Source organism: Rhinoderma darwinii, chromosome 1, assembly GCF_050947455.1.
Source record: "Rhinoderma darwinii isolate aRhiDar2 chromosome 1, aRhiDar2.hap1, whole genome shotgun sequence".
Taxonomy (NCBI): Eukaryota; Metazoa; Chordata; class Amphibia; order Anura; family Rhinodermatidae; genus Rhinoderma; species Rhinoderma darwinii.
This window is the reverse complement of record NC_134687.1, coordinates 186,797,958-186,815,271: the sequence shown is the minus strand read 5'-3', so window position 1 is coordinate 186,815,271 and position 17,314 is coordinate 186,797,958. Positions and strand designations below refer to the sequence as shown.

At 39.3% G+C, this 17,314-nt stretch overlaps 1 protein-coding gene across 3 annotated transcripts in view; it reads left to right on the top strand.

Annotated features, from left to right (window-relative positions):
* The window catches only part of BMPR1B (bone morphogenetic protein receptor type 1B), a 555,987-nt gene that overhangs the window by 84,035 nt on the left and 454,638 nt on the right, over positions 1-17,314 (top strand). For all 3 annotated transcript variants that reach the window (XM_075860653.1, XM_075860655.1, XM_075860652.1), the window contains exon 2: positions 13,686-13,721. The gene's annotated coding sequence lies outside the window, so the exon portion shown is untranslated. The remainder of the gene's footprint in view (positions 1-13,685; positions 13,722-17,314) is intronic.

The following is a 17,314-nucleotide window of genomic DNA, read 5'->3' as shown; positions in this document are numbered from 1 at the left end:
TTTATGCTGTAATAAACGTAACAAACATTTGCATGAAAATAATGTACAATACTTGCTGCTTTGTTATAGGAGGGCAGACACTTGCCATTTTTAAAAATTAATAAAAAAAAGGTTAACAGTGCATTCACACGTGTAGGTTTTGATTACGTTTTTTCCAGGGGTTTCTTTATATGCCGTTTTTTAAGCCGAAAACAGGAGGGGATTCAAAGAGGAGAAGTAGTACAGTATCTGTCCTTTGTACTTGCTCCCCCTTTATGATCCAAACCGGGTTTTGGCTTCAAAAACTGCATGAAAAAAAAAATGAACAAAACCTGCACGTGTAAATACACCCTTAGACAATATTGAGGGCTTTACCTACAGGGCGCTGTAAATGTGTCACTATGTGGATCACTAGCTGTATAGCAGTTTATTTCAGCTGGTTTATCATGGAGTAAAAAAGCGATTGCTGAGTTTTAATCCAATGTAATCCTTTTTTTTCAATTTTGCTGTGAGTTTAGTGTGAAATTACTATGACTAATCAGGCTAAGGTTTAATCATAATATTGTAAAGTGTGTTTAGCTCGTGTTTTGTTCTCTAATGACATAGCTGAATAAAACTTCTGGTTAATTCAGATTTAGTTTCTACTTCATTTAAAGTAAACATAGTATCCAAAGGTGATGGCACACAACAGGCTCTATATTGTTTCAGAATGTTTTTTGTTGCATACCACATGGTATTAGATTCCATAGTTACCTAACTTTCCTTTGGTAACAGTCCAAATATCAAATAATAAGTTAATAATTTCTGTATATAAGAACAGTAACTCACAATTTTATTTGTTTTTAGCAGAAATGCAAAATGGCTTGCAACCATTCTGCTCAAATTCCCCTAGGTTAAAGCAGAACATTCTTAGGCCTTATTCACACGAACGTGTCCGTTTTGCGCACGCAAAAAAACGCTGCATTTTGCGCGTGCAAAAAGTCTGTGTGTCATCAGCATATGGTGCGCGGCTGCGTGATTTTCGCGCAGCCGGCATTATTATGACACTCTGGTTTTATGTACGTGGTGCTTTTCTGTTTGCATTAATTTACTACTGTTGTGCGAATCACGCGCGGCACCCGGAAGTGCTTCCGTGTGCCGAGCGTGATTTGCACGCACCCATTGACTTCAATGGGTGCGTGCTGCGTGAAACACGGCCAAATATAGGACATGTCGTGCGTTTCACGCTGCGTGAAATTCACTGACAGTCTGAACGGCCCCATTCAGTAACATAGGTCCGGGTGACGTGCGTGATCTCCACGCGTGTAGCACGGACATATTATACGTTCGTGTGAATAAGGCCTTAGGGTGTTTCAGAAGAAAAAAGACACTCTGCATATTTAAAAAGTTTAGATCTTTGTGATCCCTTGAATGGACATCAGTAAAACTTGAAAATAATTGAAAACCAACAGCAATACATCATGGATACTTGAAGGGGTTCCCCCATCTTAGAATGTTTGTGTGTCCTTCTCAATGAATTAGAGTATCATCAAAAAGTTAATTTATTTCAATAATTCAATTCAAAAAGTAAAACTCATATATTATGTAGATTCATTGCACACAGAGTGATCTTTTTCCAGCATTTTTTTTTTCTTTTAATGTTTATTATGGCTAACAGTTAATGAAAACCCAAAATTTTGTGTCTCAGAAAATGTGAATATTATATAAGCCCAATTTAAAAAATGATTGTTAATACAGAAATGTTGGCCTACTGAAAAGTATGTACAGTGTATGCACTCAATACTTGGTCGAGATTCCTTTTGCATGAATTTCTGCATCAATGCGGCATGGCATGGAGGCGATGAGCCTGTGGCAATGCTGAGGTGTTATGGATGCCACGATTGTTTTGATAGTGGCCTTCAGCTTGTCTGCATTGTTGGGTCTGGTGTTTTTCTTCTTCCTCTTGACAGTACCCCATAGATTCTCTGGCGAGTTTGCTGGCCAATCAAGCGCAGTGATACTGTGGTTATTAAAACAGGTATTGGTACTTTTGGCAGTGTGGGCAGGTGCCAAGTCCTGCTGGAAAATGAAATCAGCATCTCCATAAAGCTTGACAGCAGAGGGAAGCATGAAGTGCTCGAAAATCTCCTGGTAGATGGCTGCGCTGACTCTGGACTTGATATAACGCAGTTGACCAACAACAGCAGATGACATGGCTCCCCAAACCATCACTAACAGTGGAAACTTCACACTAGACCGCAAGTAACTTGGATTGATGCCTCTCCACTCTTCCTCCAGACTCTGGGACCTTGATTTCCAAATTAAATTCTAAATTTACTTTCATCTGAAAACAGGACTTTGGACCACCGAGCAACAGTTTGTCCACTGTGTTATATTAAGTCCAGAGTCAACGCAGCCGTCTACCAGGAAATTTCAGATAACTTCATGCTTCCCTCTGCTGACAAGCTTTATGGAGATGCTGATTTCATTTTCCAGCAGGACTTGGCACCTACCCACACTGCCAAAAGTATCATTACCTGGTTTAATAATCACAGTATCACTGTACTTGATTGGCCAGCAAACTCACCTGACCTAAACCCCATAGAGAATCTACTGGGTATTGTCAAGAAGAAGATGAGAGACACCAGACCCAACAATGCAGTCGAGTTGAAGGCCGCTGTCAAATCAACCTTGGCTTCCATAACACCTCAGCAATGCCGGAGGCTGATCGCTAATTGATGCAAAAGGAGCCCCGACCAAGTATCGAGTGCATATACTGCACATACTTTTCAGTAGGCCTACATTTCGGTATTAACAATCATTTTTGAAATTGGGCTTATATAATATTCTAATTTTGTGTGACAAAATTTTGGGTTTTCATTAAATGTTGGTCATAATCATCAACATTAAAAGAAAAAAGTGCTGGAAATATATCACTCTGTGTGTAATGAATCTATATGATATATGAGTTTCACTTTTTGTATTGAATTACTGAAATAAATAAACTTTTTGATGATTTTCTAATCCATTGAGAAGGACTAGTATGTATGTATGTATATATATATATATATATATATATATATATATATATATATATATATATATATATATATATATTATACACTACCGCTCAAAAGTTTAGGGTCACTTAGAAATTTCCTTATTTTTGCAAGGAAAGCACAGCTTTTTCAATGAAGATAACATTAAATTAATAAAAAATACACTCTATACATTGTTAATGTGCTAAATGACTATTCTAGCTGCAAACGTCTGGTTTTTAATGCAATATCTACATAGGTGTATAAAGGCCCATTTCCAGCAACCATCACTCCAGTGTTCTAATGGTACATTGTGTTTGCTAACTGTGTTAGAAGGCTAATGGGTGATTAGAAAACACTTGAAAACCCTTGTGCAATTATGTTAGCACCGCTATAAACCGTTTTGCTGTTTAGAGGAGCTATAAAACTGACCTTCCTTTGAGCTAGTTAAGAATCTGGAGCATTACATTTGTGGGTTCGATTAAACTCTCAAAATGGTTAGAAAAAGAGAGCTTTCATGTGAAACTCGACAGTCTATTCTTGTTCTTAGAAATGAAGGCTATTCCATGTGAGAAATTGCCAAGAAACTGAAGATTTCCTACAACGGTGTGTACTACTCCCTTCAGAGGACGGCACAAACAGGCTCTAACCAGAGTAGAAAGAGAAGTGGGAGGCCCCGCTGCAGAACTGAGCAACAAGACAAGTACATTAGAGTCTCTAGTTTGAGAAATAGACGCCTCACAGGTCCTCAACTGGCAGCTTCATTAGTGGAGTGGCCAGCGCAGTCACCAGATCTCAACCCCATAGAGCTGTTGTGGGAGCAGCTTGACCGTATGGTACGCAAGAAGTGCCCATCAAGCCAATCCAACTTGTGGGAGGGGCTTCTGGAAGCGTGGGGTGAAATTTCTCCCGATTACCTCAGCAAATTAACAGCTAGAATGTCTGCAATGCTGTAATTGCTGCAAATGGAGCATTTTTTGACGAAAGCAAAGTTTGAAGGAGAAAATTATTATTTCAAATAAAAATCATTATTTCTAACCTTGTTAATGTCTTGACTATATTTTCTAGTGATTTTGCAACTCATTTGATAAATATAAGTGTGAGTTTTCATGGAAAACACAAAATTGTCTGGGTGACCCCAAACTTTTGAACGGTAGTGTACATATGAATAAAACATTCTGTTAGGTGGAGGACCTCTTTTTACTAAGCAGTGGTACACCCTCTGGGAAACAAACTGCCGTACTGTTTCATTCAAGGGAATCTGTGAAAGTGCTGCAGCGCTTAACTAGTGGTGCGGTCCCTTATTTATGTGAGTATGGGTGGGAGTCCTGGCCATCATACTAATGAGTAAGTGATGGCATTTCCTACCTTTTCAAGGGAAAACCCCGTTTAAACCTGCAACCATAGGGATACGTACTCAGACACTGTGCATCCCTTTTAAAATTCTAGAACATATGATGTCATAGATCATAGTTTGCAAGGCGGAAAAAATACATATCTCCATCCAGGTCAGCCTATTATTCTGCAATGTTAATCCAGAGGAAGGGCAAAAGCCAATTTTGCTCATTTTAGTGAAAAAATTATGGTATCATAATTGGCAATGACATCACATAGGTCAGATATGGCAATTGAGAGACAGAGACTTGCAATAGCCATTCAGCATGGACATTTACACCTCCTAGCATGAGGATACACACTTAGGCATTAAGTGTCCCCTTGAATCCTTTACTGGCATTTAACGTAAATGTGCATCATAGATGGTAAAGGAGGAGCATGGAGCTGGCTGACGGACTGGGCCCGCTCCATATGCTGTGGGTGTCAGCTGACTCCTTGCACTAACAGCTGGGATCAATGATAACTCTGATCCCGGATGTTTAACCATTTAAATTCTATACCGACCATGGCATCTAAGCCGTTAGACAGATGGGGGGGCCTACTGTCACCCCATCACTCCCACCCTGCATCACGATTGTGGGGTTCTGATGGTTGTCATGGCAGCTATGAAAGTTCCCAGGTGTTGCTTCTTAGTACTCCTATTAAACCCTAAATAGGAGCCGTCAAAACGCACCAAAGTATTGTGCAAGTGATCAAACGATCACATGTTCAAGTCCCCTAGTAAGACTAAAAAAAGATGAACATAAATAATATTTTTGCAATGTATAAAAAATGTAAAAAAATTTTTCGTTTTCCCTTAAAGTAATGTAAAAAATAAATAAATAAACATAATTGGTATCGCTGTGTCCTTAAAAGTCCAAACTAACATTATTTAACCTACAGGGTGAACGCCATAAAAATAAAAAAATGCCAGAATTGTTGTTTTTTGGCCATCTTACCTACCCAAAAAATGGAACAAAAGCTGGCCCCACAAAAAAGCAAGCCCTCATACAACTTCATCGACAAAAAAATATGTTATTGGTCTCAAAATATAGCGACACAAAACAATTTTGGTGAACGCCATAAAAACAAAACCCGGAAACTAATGGAGAAATTGAAAAGTTTCCCAGTACCATTATGCCATTAAAAACTCTAACTCATTTGCTAAAAAAATGCCCTCATGTGCATATGTGGATGAAAAAATAACAGTTATGGCTTTTGAAAAGGGGAGGAAAAAAAATTACTGTGGTGCCAAGAGGTCAAGGTTTTAGTGCATCTGATGATGGCCTAATACACATATTTGCTGTAGCTACTGTTCAAGTTAATTTACTGTTTGTATGCTGTAGTGATGTATGGATTATTCTACAGTATATACTGTTTACTTCTGTCATTCCAAACTCACCACCCACCACTAATTCCTTAGTACCCATTTTAGTTTTTTGGTCTTTATCCATCCAAATCTCACACTAATTATGTGTTCAACTCATTCTGTTGGTTTAAATTTTTTATTTTTTTTTATAGTTATTACATGCAACATCTTTGAGAACCTTAGCTGCAAAGTATGATTTTCTTGTTTTTCCAATGTAAACATTCCCCATATATCAAGCAAACCTAGACTTATGGGAATCCATCTAGTTAGTACACTGTTCTTTTTTTGTGTTGTGATTTAGCTTTTAGTGCCCATTCACATCAATGTTTTCTTTTCTGTTCTTCTGACGAAGAAATTGAACGAAACAGATGAACGGAAAGCCAAACTGAAACTATCGCTTCCATTTGCATTACCATTGATTTCAATGGTATTTTTTTTCTTTCAGGTTGTTTCAGTTTTTCTGCATTCCGCTAGGTTTCCTTTTTTCTGTGCAATACTTGGCCATTTGTTGCAGATTTTACATTCTCATTGAATTCAATTAGGAACAGAAAAGCAACGAATATGCAGCATTAATTTACATGTGTGTGCATGAGATTTTTTCAAATCTCATTCACTTTGCTGCTCCTGTAAATGCTGCATAGAATTCCATTGCGGAAATTCCACAGTGTTTACGCTACGTGGGCACCCAGCCTTATAATTCTGTTTGTTTAGCAATGTACTCGTACGTGCTAGTGTTGTTAAACTAGTGAGCTGCTAAACTGTGATATCACCATGTAAAAGGTCCTCAAAGCGCTGTAGTAGCTGCAATAGCTCCCGAAATGGAATGGATCTCATGTCATGTCCTTTAAAACAGATGCATCTAATAGAGGTGTAAGTCAAAGTTTTCCCCTAACAAACATTTACTTTTATTATCTTCTTCTTCTTCTTCTTCTTCTTCTTCTTCTTCTTCTTCTTCTTCTTCTTCTTCTTCTTCTTCTTCTTCTTCTTCTTCTTCTTCTTCGAATATGTGCCCTGTAACATGTTAACATGCAGCGGTGCTTAGTTCTGTGGGCGCTGTACGGAAGAAGGGGATATTTTTAAAGGCTGGTAATTTAAAAATCCCCTTATTATTCGTGAATAAGAGGGCTAAATCAAATAATATTAGCCTGGGAAAAAACAGAATTATGTTTGCACACAATATAAGTCATATAGCATTTTTTGTTTATTCTATCTGTGAATTTATAATTTAAGCAGTCATCCACCGTTTCTTTCTCTCTTTCCTTTCTTTCTTTCTTTCCTTTTCTTTCTTTCTTTCTTTCTTTCTTTCTTTCTTTCTTTCTTTCTTTCTTTCTTTCTTTCTTTCCTTTCTTTGCAAACCCTACATCTCCGACATATTCCACCCGTCAGCCATCTGTCGCCCATAGACTCTCATGCTAAAAAACATACTTTAACATATACTTTTTTTTATTGGATGGCTCTGACGAATGCTTCTAACTGATGCCATTCATTTTCCGTAGACTCTCATGTTATAAAAAGTATACATTCATGTATAATTTTTTTTTACTGCATAGTGCGAGATTATATTCAATTGGTATCATGACAAATTGTATAAGTTAATGCAATTCAAGTATAGTTAAAGAGGCTCTGTCACCAGATTATAAGTGCCCTATCTCCTACATAATGTGATCGGCGCTGTAATGTAGATAACAGCAGTGTTTAAATCAGTGACATACAGTGACATCAGTGACATACACTTCTCATTGGTCCAGCCCAGCTTCTTTCACTGCACAATCTCACTGTGCTGTGGATCATGCTGGGCTGGAACAATGAGAAGTGTATGACACTGATTGGTCACTGATTGGTCAGCCTCATACACTTCTTCACAACACCCACTTGGTTAAAAGTAAAAACACACCCAGTTGGGCATTAAGAAACAAAATCTAAAATTGCTCATAACTTGCTAAAAAATGATAGTTTTTCAAAATAAAAACCACTGCTGTTATCTACATTCCAGCGCCGATCAGATAATGTTGTCAGTTTCACCCTTTAAATAGATTTAAATAGATTGTCCGGGTACGGGATGTTTTTTCATACTGATGACCTATCCAAAGGATATATGATCGGAGGGGGTTAGACACCCAGACCCCGCACCGATCAGCTGTTCCGGCTGCCTCCGGGCACCAGGTGTTATGCACTGTATTCTGTTTTCGGTGCCAGAAGCAGATGCGTTCGTACACTGCATATCAACCGTGCTGCAGAATTGCAACTCTTCTCTTATTCACTTGAATAGGAGCAGGGCTGCAGCACGCCCACTGTACTGTGACAGGAGCCATCTGCTTCCAGCACGGATATCCGGTTCCCGGAAGCAGCCGGAACAGCTGATCGGTACGGAGTCCGGGTGTCCGACCCCAGCCGATCATATATTAATGACCTATCCTGTGGATAGGTCATCAGTATGAATAAAAGGTCCCGTGCCCGGACAACCCGTTTAAGGACTAGGTCAATTACAACATAGCGGTATTGGGCTTGTTTTTTTGCGAGACGAGTTGTTTTTAATGGCACCATTTCATTTACAATATAATGTACTGAAAAGTTGAAGATGAATTCTTTGTAGGGTGGAATGGGAAAAAACCCAGGAATTCCTAGATTGATTTTTGGGTTTTGATTTTATGGTGTTCAAGCTGTGGTAAAAATGACATGTTAACTTTATCCTGCGGGTTAGTACGAGTACGGATATACCAAATTGACATAGTTTCTTTTATGTTTTTCTACTTTTAGAAAATAAAAACAATTTGTTAAAAAAAAAAAAAATTGTTGTGTCACCACATTGTGGAGTGGTGTGAGGGCTTGTTTTTTGTGGGGTGAGCTGTATTTTTTTATTTGTACTATACTGGGTACAAACGACTTTTTGATCACTTTTTATTCTTATTTTTTGGGGGAAGCGAAGTGACTAAAAAAAGCAATGCTGGCATTGTCAAATTTTTTTACAATGACGTTCACCTTGCAGGTTATATAATGGGATGTTTTAATAGTTCAGACTTTTACGGATTTGTCAGTACCAGTTATGTTTATTTTTTTTATTTTCATATATTTTTTTTTTTACATAGTTTCATAGGTTGAAGAAAGACACAGGTCCATCAAGTTCAACCTTTCTCAATCACTTGCACGTCTTTCATTTCTAGATTGGTTATAACCTTTAAACATCTAGCCCTTTTTCAAATGCTGACATAGTATCTGCCATCACTACCTCTTGGGGTATTGCATTTCATAGTTTGACCACTCTAAATGTAAAGAGCCCTTTCCTATGTTGATGTCTGAAACGTCTTTCTTCCACACGCAATGGTGTCCCCAGGTCCTTTGTAGAATCCTTGGAAAGAACAGATTATGTGATAGTTCTGTATTGACCACACATATACAGTATTTATACATGTTAATGTTAATAAGATCACCTCTAAGGCATATTTTTTTCCAAGCTGAGCAATCCCAATTTCTTTAGCCTTTCATTGTAAGAGACACCTCCCATCCAATTTGATAATCTAATCGCCCGCCTTTGAACCCTCTCCATTTCTCCTATATCCTTTTCACAATGTAAGGCCAAAAGCTGAATCCCATATACAAGATGTGACCTTACAAGGGAGTTATAAAGGGGTAATATTACATTTGAATCACTGGTTTTTATCTCTCTTTTTATACACCCTAAAATGTCATTTGCTTTGCAGCTGCTACTCGACATTGAGTACGACTGCTTAGCTTATTTTTAACCAGAATACCCAAGTCCTTCTGTTGTTCCGTTATCCCCAGTTTTATTCTATTTAATGCATATGCATTAATACTTTTCTTGCGGCCTAGGTTCATTACTTTACATTTATCAACATTAAAATGTATCTGTCATGTTTTCCCCATTCTGCCAGCTTATCTAGTTCTTGCTGTAATATTTTATAGTCAATCTGAGTTTTAAGTTTCTTACAAAGAAGGATTGCATTGTCAGCAAAAACTGACAACTTACTATCAATCTCAGTGACAATATCATTAATAAAAAGATTAAAAAGGAATTGGGCCTAACACAGATATTTGTGTTACCCCACTCCTGACTTTGGCCCATTTTGAGCAAGTACCATTTATAACGGCTCTTTGTTTTCTGTAACAAATCAACTTTTAACTATTAATATATTAATTGGTAGCATAGAGAATTTGTTCTTTCTCCTTGAAGTTAGAATTCATTCTGGAAAATTAGCTTAGAGACAGGGAGGTGACAGTACTAGTCGTATCATTGATCTCATTGATGTGGTTAACAAACAATCCGATTCAGTTCTCTTGCTCGGGTTAACCCCTCAACGGAAAGGCAAACGGAAACCTTAGCTTCCGTTTCCCTCACCATTCATCTCAATGGTGACGGAAACGTTGTTAATGGTTTCCGTTGGTCACCATTGTGACAGGGTTCCGTAGTTTTGGACAGAATCAATAACAATAGCGCAGTCGACTGCGCTATTGATTCTGTCCAAAACGACAGAACCCTGTCACAATGGTGACAGACGGAAACTATTAGCTAGGTTTTCGCCACCACTGAGTTCAATGGTGAGGGAAACGTAAGCTGAGGTTTCCGTTTGACTTTCCGCTGAGGGGTTAACCCGATGGAAACCTCCGACGGAACCCCTCAGCGGAATGCGACGGTGATGTGAACACACCCTTAGTTGGCCTTGAATGATTGGAGGCAGTGTTATATTTTTGCTTTGCTTTGTACACCATTATCCACTTTGAGTATATGTAGCTTAGTTGGCCTTGAATGATTGGAGGCAGTGTTTTTATATTCCTTGCTTTATCAGTAGTGATTAGTCTCATGTAATCTTGAACCCTTTGCTCCTGTATTGTTTAATATATCTACTCTTATTATCACTCACTTAGAAGTAAATTTGTTAGTCAAGTCAAACATTACAACAGAATTCTGGCAGAGTTTAAAAGGGGCAGAAGATATGAAAAAAAAAGGTGTTGCGTATGACTCAGAAAACTATCAGAGAGTTTTTTTTCTTCCTGTTTCTTGTCCTAACAATTGTGACTGTTCTATTGTGCAGCATAGTTGATAAATTGTCATAAGTGGTATGTTGAATAATGCAAAATACTATTGTTAAATAGACGGAAAGTTCAATCATTTCTGTATTTGAGATTATAAAAATGCCTTTGATTCTCCATGGACCTGTAAATCTAAAATACTTAAATACAGTGGTTGTCAAAACTAAATGGATGTACTGGCCATAAAATCCAGGCTTAATATAAAAAAAATTTATTTGAGTTTTGTCACATTATGCACAGTATGTGTTTTTATTGTTGACAAACATAAAAACTATGCTACTGTTACGGCCCTTGGTCTTCGTTTGACGTATACCCTGTAAAAAAAACCTCTTGACATATACGTTACATAGAGGCCATGACTGATGCCTAACGGTGGAATTTATCACTTATGGACCTTATATGGGTTCCGTTAAACTGATACATCATGAACTCTCGTGACCTTTTCATGATGTATTCTAATAGACTATCGGTGACGGATGCCACTGTTAGGTATGCATCACGGTATCATTCACCCATAGCCTATTATGGTATCAGTTTATCATATTTGTTGTGATAAGCTAGTGAAAAGATCATGAAGTAGACGTCCAATGGTTGTCTGTGAGGGATGCCATATATAATTGCATCCATCACCCATAGGCACCCATGTTAAAAAAAAGTATATAGTGCATTATGCCCAGTATGCTATTCTTTCCAGCAGAAAAACTGTATCCCCAATGTATACCGCCTGCCAGAGGCCAAAAGGACATCCCTTTGACCTCCGATGGTTTAATGGGTACATTTGATGTATGTGGTGGGAGCTTTCCTGATGCATACATTAAAGAGGCTCTGTCACCAGATTTTGCAACCCCTATCTGCTATTGCAGCAGATAGGCGCTGCAATGTAGATTACAGTAACGTTTTTATTTTAAAAAAACGAGCATTTTTGGCCAAGTTATGACCATTTTTGTAGTTATGCAAATGAGGCTTGCAAAAGTCCAAGTGGGTGTGTTTAAAAGTAAAAGTCCAAGTGGGTGTGTATTATGTGCGTACATCGGGGCGTTTTTTAATACTTTCACTAGCTGGGCGCTCTGAAGAGAAGTAACATCCTCTTCTCTTCAGAACGCCCAGCATCTGACAGTGCAGATCTGTGACGTCACTCACAGGTCCTGCATCGTGACGGCCACATCGGCACCAGAGCCTACAGTTGATTCTGCAGCAGCATCAGCGTTTGCAGGTAAGTCGATCTTACCTGCAAACGCTGATGCTGCTGCAGAATCAACTGTAGCCTCTGCTGCCGATGTGGCCGTCACGATGCAGGACCTGTGAGTGACGTCACAGATCTGCACTGTCAGAAGCTGGGCGTTCTGAAGAGAAGAGGATGTTACTTCTCTTCACAGCGCCCAGCTAGTAAAAGTATTAAAAACGCCCCGATGTACGCACCTAATACACGCCCACTTGGACTTTTACTTTTAAACACACCCACTTGGACTTTTGCAAGCCTCATTTGCATAATTACAAAAATGGTCATAACTTGGCCAAAAATGCTCGTTTTTTAAAAATAAAAACGTTACTGTAATCTACATTGCAGCGCCTATCTGCTGCAATAGCAGATAGGGGTTGCAAAATCTGGTGACAGAGCCTCTTTAAGCATGCATGGGAAACGCAGTGTGAAAGGGGCCTTATTTTTCCCTTATAAAATAGAGGTGAATCACTCTTTTACAGCCCTCTTTCAGTCACACTGAATTGGGTCAGTTTTGTTGAAAGTCCTTTTAATATTGATCCTTTGTCTAAACTGAGTTGTACAGTTTAGAACAGTGGTGGATAAATATAAAATCGCAATCCACCAGTAGAACTCATAGCGGCAACAAGTAAATCTTGATGTTAGACCACCAGACTGCTAGCTGCGCACTAGTGAAAGTCTCATTGGCAAATTGTATTGGGACTTGTGAGTGTTCACCAGTAATAAAATCTTGTGTGGGTCTCCCACACTCTCTGAAAGCTTATAAATACTCTCGCAGAAAGCAGGGCAGAGGGGAGAAGCCGCATGTTCATGTATATGGAACGAATAACTGTGGAGAAAGTGCAATCAGTATTATGGGGACACTGGATTATCTATAAATTGGAGCGTGACAAAATCTGGTGAACACCACAAAGGGACCCTGATGAAGTTAGTCAATGGGATATGTTAGGAGCTGTTGGTATCCATTGTACGATAGATCCACAAAATATTGTGGCTTTTGTTATAAACGGAAGTTAAGACTCCAATTTAAACTGTTGTCACTGACATGTTAGGGAGGGAGAATGCAATCAATGTATCTTTAATCATATTTTCAGTTATCATTTTGTGGTATAAATAAAGCCCAATTAAATTAATATATCTTGTTGGTACTTATTTTAGATAACATTAAAATTAGGAGACCGTATACCAGGCAAGTTTGTGGAATAGGGCTTGGGGTCTTATACTACTAGGGAAAAATTCAGTAGAGATAGGCTTTAAAGTGGTTGTCCAGGATCGAGAGAAAATGGGCCAAGTGGGCAAAATTGCATAAAATGATAAAAGAATCTGCTGCCACACTAGCGCCGCTACTCCAGTGCTCGCTGCTGGTCTTTGTTTACAGAGCTGCAGCAATGACGTCACACAGGATCGCTGCAGCCACTCATCAGTGGCTGCAGTGGTCACATCTATTGATGTGACGTCATCGCTGCATCTTAGTAAACAATGACCAGTGAGGAGCACCTGAGCAGCAGCGCTGGAGTAGTAGGCGATTTAAAAGGTAAGTATTGCTTCTTTTATTATTTTATGCTATTTCCCCCCATGGCCCATTTTTTTCTTGATCTTGAACAACCCCTTTTATTTTGCTTTCAAATAATCGTGCGCAATATAATTTATTTACTATATTTATTTTTTCTTTGTTTAACAGAGAGAGGTTACCCATACACGGCTAAAGCACTAGGAGGTAAGATTATATTAATTAATATATTATCCATTCAATTTCTTGCTTTTCTATAGTAAATATAAATGAATGTATATGTTATACCTAACTGTCTGCAAAACTGCAAAGGTTGCAGTGAAAGGACTTACAAATGTCTTGGAATGGTATGACTTGTTGATATGATAATCGTGTTTGACTATTTTCAGCCACACTTGTGCCATGACCAACAAGGCTTTTCAAGTTTTAAAGGTGTTGTATATGTAGTGGTTATCTGCAAAACATATCTTGAAACACCTTCCTAAGTTTGACCACAAAGTCCATAACATGTTTAACATACAGTATCCTTCACTATATGGCTCAGAATTAACCCATCTGACAGTAGTATATTTTTGTAATTTCAGCAGACTTAGGCTTCGTTCACATCTGCGCTAGGGTCCTGTTCCGACATTCCGTCGGAGCTTTCCATCGGAACAGGACGCTGACTGACACAAACGGAAACCAAAGGTTTCCATTTCCATCACCATTGATTTCAATGGTGACGGATCCGGTGCCAATCGTTTCCGTTTGTCTCAGTTGTGCAGGGGTTCCGTCGTTTTGACGGGATGAATACCGTAGTCGACGGAAGCGCGGATGTGAACGAAGCTGTACCCATTGTTGCATCTAGTAATGACTGCATTTATTTTTAGAATAGTAACTAAATATATCAGTCGATTGCAATGTAAGAAGATAATTGTATTGTTTTCTGTGAATGTTATCGGTCATCTTCTAAATGCACTCTATTAACTGATACGTACTGTATGTCACACAGATAAACAATTACTAGTTATAAATCATAAAGAAGTGAATTGGGGCCCTAAGGGCCAGCTCACATGGAGTTTTTTGACACATTTTTTGACGCAGAAACCACGTCGGAAAACGAGCCAAAAAACGGCTGAAAATGCCTCCCATTGATTTCAATAAGAGGCGGAAGCGTTTTTTTTCCCGCGAGCGGAAAAACCGACTCGCAGGAAAAAGAAGGGAGATGCCCTATCTTCGGGCGTTTACGCCTCTGACCTCCCATTGACATCAATGGGAGGCAGAGAAAGCGTATGTCGCAGCGTTTTATGCCCGCGGCGCTCAATGACTGCGAGCGAAAAACACCGCTAGAATCGGCGTGCAGGCAGAGGAAAATCTGCCTCAAAATTCTGTTTGCAATTTTGAGGCAAATTTTCCTCCTGCAAAAAACTCTGTGTGAACCCAGCCTTAGGCCACATGCACACGAACGTAAAAACGCCCGTAATTACGGGCCCATAGACTTCTATTGGCCACGGGTACCTCCCTGTATGCTTATGGGAAGGTGCCCGTGCCGTTGAAAAATATAGACCATGTCCTATTTCAGGCCGTAATTACGGCACGGGCAGGCCCATAGAAGTCTATGGCGCTCCCGTAATTACGGGTGACTACGTGTGTGCAGCCTTAATTACGGGAGAGTTGCTAGGCGACGTCAGGGGATAGTCACTGTCCAGGGTGCTGAAAGAGTTAAACGATCGGCAGTAACTCTTTCAGCACTCTGGACAGTGACTGCCGATCATCACAATATAGATCAACGTGTAAAAAAAATAGACGTTCATACTTACCCAGAACTCCCTGCTTCTTCCTCCAGTCCGGCCTCCCGGGGTGACGTTTCAGCCCATGTGACCGCTGCAGCCAATCACAGGCCAATCACAGGCTGCAGCGGTCACATGGACTGACACATCATCCAGGAAGGTCGTGCTGGATGTCGAAAGAGGGACGCGTCACCAAGACAACGGCCGGGGTACGTATGATCTTCTTTTACTTTTGTTACGGAAAGGGCTGTCCCTTCTCTCTATCCTGCATTGATAGAGAGAAGGGCTGCCGATTAGTGCAGTGCAATTTTGCAGCGAAAACGTGCCCATAAATACGGGTGGAATACTGGTGACACCGGACCCGTATTTACGGGTACGGGTCCGTAAATACTGGTGCAATATGGGTCGAATACGTGTGACCAAGGACCCGTATTTACGCCAGTATTTACGGGAAGAAAAAAATACGTTCGTGTGCATGAGGCCTAAGGGTCAGGATTTTCTGGAATTACTTTTTGTCAGAAAGTTTATCAGTACCCAAAAACACACATTAAATAAACATAAATTAGAAGACAAATGTGTCTAAGTGAAATGTGGATATCTGTAGTCAAATATAACATAAATGTGAAATACACATATATAGCACTTGAAAAAAAGCGTCCCCTAAAATATATTCCAAATGCTTATGCTTGCCGTTTAAGAAACCGTAGCACCATAAATAGCTAGTCCTAAAATAGATGGAATTGCTGTTTGTTTGGAATGTTAGCAGAGGTTAGTTAGTGTAGACTTTTATTATTATTTTTAATTCCATTCACATTAGCGTAACATCTGAATGCTGAAAAAGACAGCCTAGATCAGGGGTCTCAAACTCGGCCGGGTAAGTGGGCCACATATAGAAAAAATGGGAAGTTGACGGGCCGCATTACTTTTAAATTTGACACAATACAAAATTATTGTTAATCAATTAGTTATTTGAACTACTATAATAATGCTCTATTACTATAATATCACATTACTATAATACTACATTACTATAATAATACCACTAGGTTTAATCTTAACGGAAATTTGCGAGATTTCTCCATATGCTTATTTTAACAATCCAGTTTTCCAGCTTAACCCCTTCCCGCACCTTGATGTAACTGCACGTCGAGATGTGCAGTAACTTCGCGCACCTACACCGCAGCGGCAGTTAACTGCAGGGTGTCTGCCTTGCATTCCCCGTTGCCGATCAGCGGCCCTTCTCCGCTGATTTAGTCAGTTAACCCCTTAAATGCGGCGTTCGATTGCGATCGTCACATATAAGGTGTTTAGCTCAGATCGGCAGCCCCCATGTGAAATCACGTTGTCTGGCGATAGTACCCACGGCAACCGGAGGCTGGTCGTCGTAGGCTTCCTGTCAGAGTAACTGTCACGTCACAATGACAGTTGGAATGCATTACACTACGTAGGTGTATTATTTTTCCCGCACGGTGAACGGTGCAAATAAAATAAACGAAAAACAACGCCAGAATCACTATTTTTTGGTCACCACCCCTCCAAAAATATACAATAAAAAGTGATCAAAAAGTCGCATGTACGCCAAAATAGTACCAATACAAACTACAGCCCGTCCCGCAAAAAACAAGCCCTTACACAGCTTTTTTGACTGAAAAATAAAAAGTTATGGCTCTCAGAATATGGTGACACAAAAAATTATTTATTTTATAAATAAGTTATTTTATTGCGCAAACACTGCAAAATGTAAAAAAACGATATACATATGGTATCGCCGTAATTGTATCAACCCGCAAAATAAAATATAATGGTCAGTTATAGCCCAGGGTGAACGCCGTAAAAAATAAATAAAAAACATTGTCAGAAATGATGGTTTTTGGTCACATTTCTTGCCGAAAAATGGAATAAAAAGTGATCAAAAATATTGCATGTTCCCCAAAATGGTACCAATGAAAACTACAGATTGTCTCGCAACAAATAAGCCCTCACACGGCTCCGGTGGTGAAAAAATAAAAAAAGATCCGGCTCCCAGAATAT